Below are 585 nucleotides of genomic sequence, written 5' to 3'. Positions count from 1 at the left end.
CTTTTAACGAAGATAATTTTTGAAAAATTATTTTTTATTCTTAAAAAATGAAATTTCACTGCCATACAAAGCACAGGTCCTCCTATGCACGATGTCTCATTGAAACACGTGCGGTCACACACGCAAAACCAACACCGGAAGGTTTACAAACTATATAAAAAAGAAATGGAACAAAATAGTACATATTTTGAATAATTACGCATACACTCGAACGTGTACACAATGATATATACGTTTTGATACCCATAGAACTACACATGCATCTTAATGTTTACACAACTACGTGAAAATCACAGGACACACTCACGCATACCAAAAACACATATCACAAACGAAGCAAAACCAAAACTTTTTTTTCTTCTTTATTTATTTTCATTTTGTGAACAAACACAGACAGAGTGAATCATTCATAAGTTTAAAACGCCACACACCAGAGTGAATCATTCATAAGTTTAAAACGCCACACACAAAAAAAATACACTATGCCCGGAGATAAATCTATCAACAAAACAAATAAAGATGAATACCGATCTGCTAGCCTTAAAAAACTACGCTACGAGCAATGTTTACATGCTGAGAACTCGG

General features: G+C 33.7%; 1 protein-coding gene across 1 annotated transcript in view; it reads right to left on the bottom strand.

The window, feature by feature from the left end:
• LOC106884206 (putative transmembrane protein DDB_G0267530) overlaps positions 1–585 on the bottom strand; it is a 35,591-nt gene that overhangs the window by 11,318 nt on the left and 23,688 nt on the right. The gene's annotated exons all lie outside the window — the stretch shown is intronic.

Source organism: Octopus bimaculoides, chromosome 2 (assembly GCF_001194135.2).
Source record: "Octopus bimaculoides isolate UCB-OBI-ISO-001 chromosome 2, ASM119413v2, whole genome shotgun sequence".
Lineage (NCBI taxonomy): Eukaryota > Metazoa > Mollusca > Cephalopoda > Octopoda > Octopodidae > Octopus > Octopus bimaculoides.
Note: the sequence above shows the minus strand (reverse complement) of the source record. Positions and strands in the feature narration are given on the sequence as shown.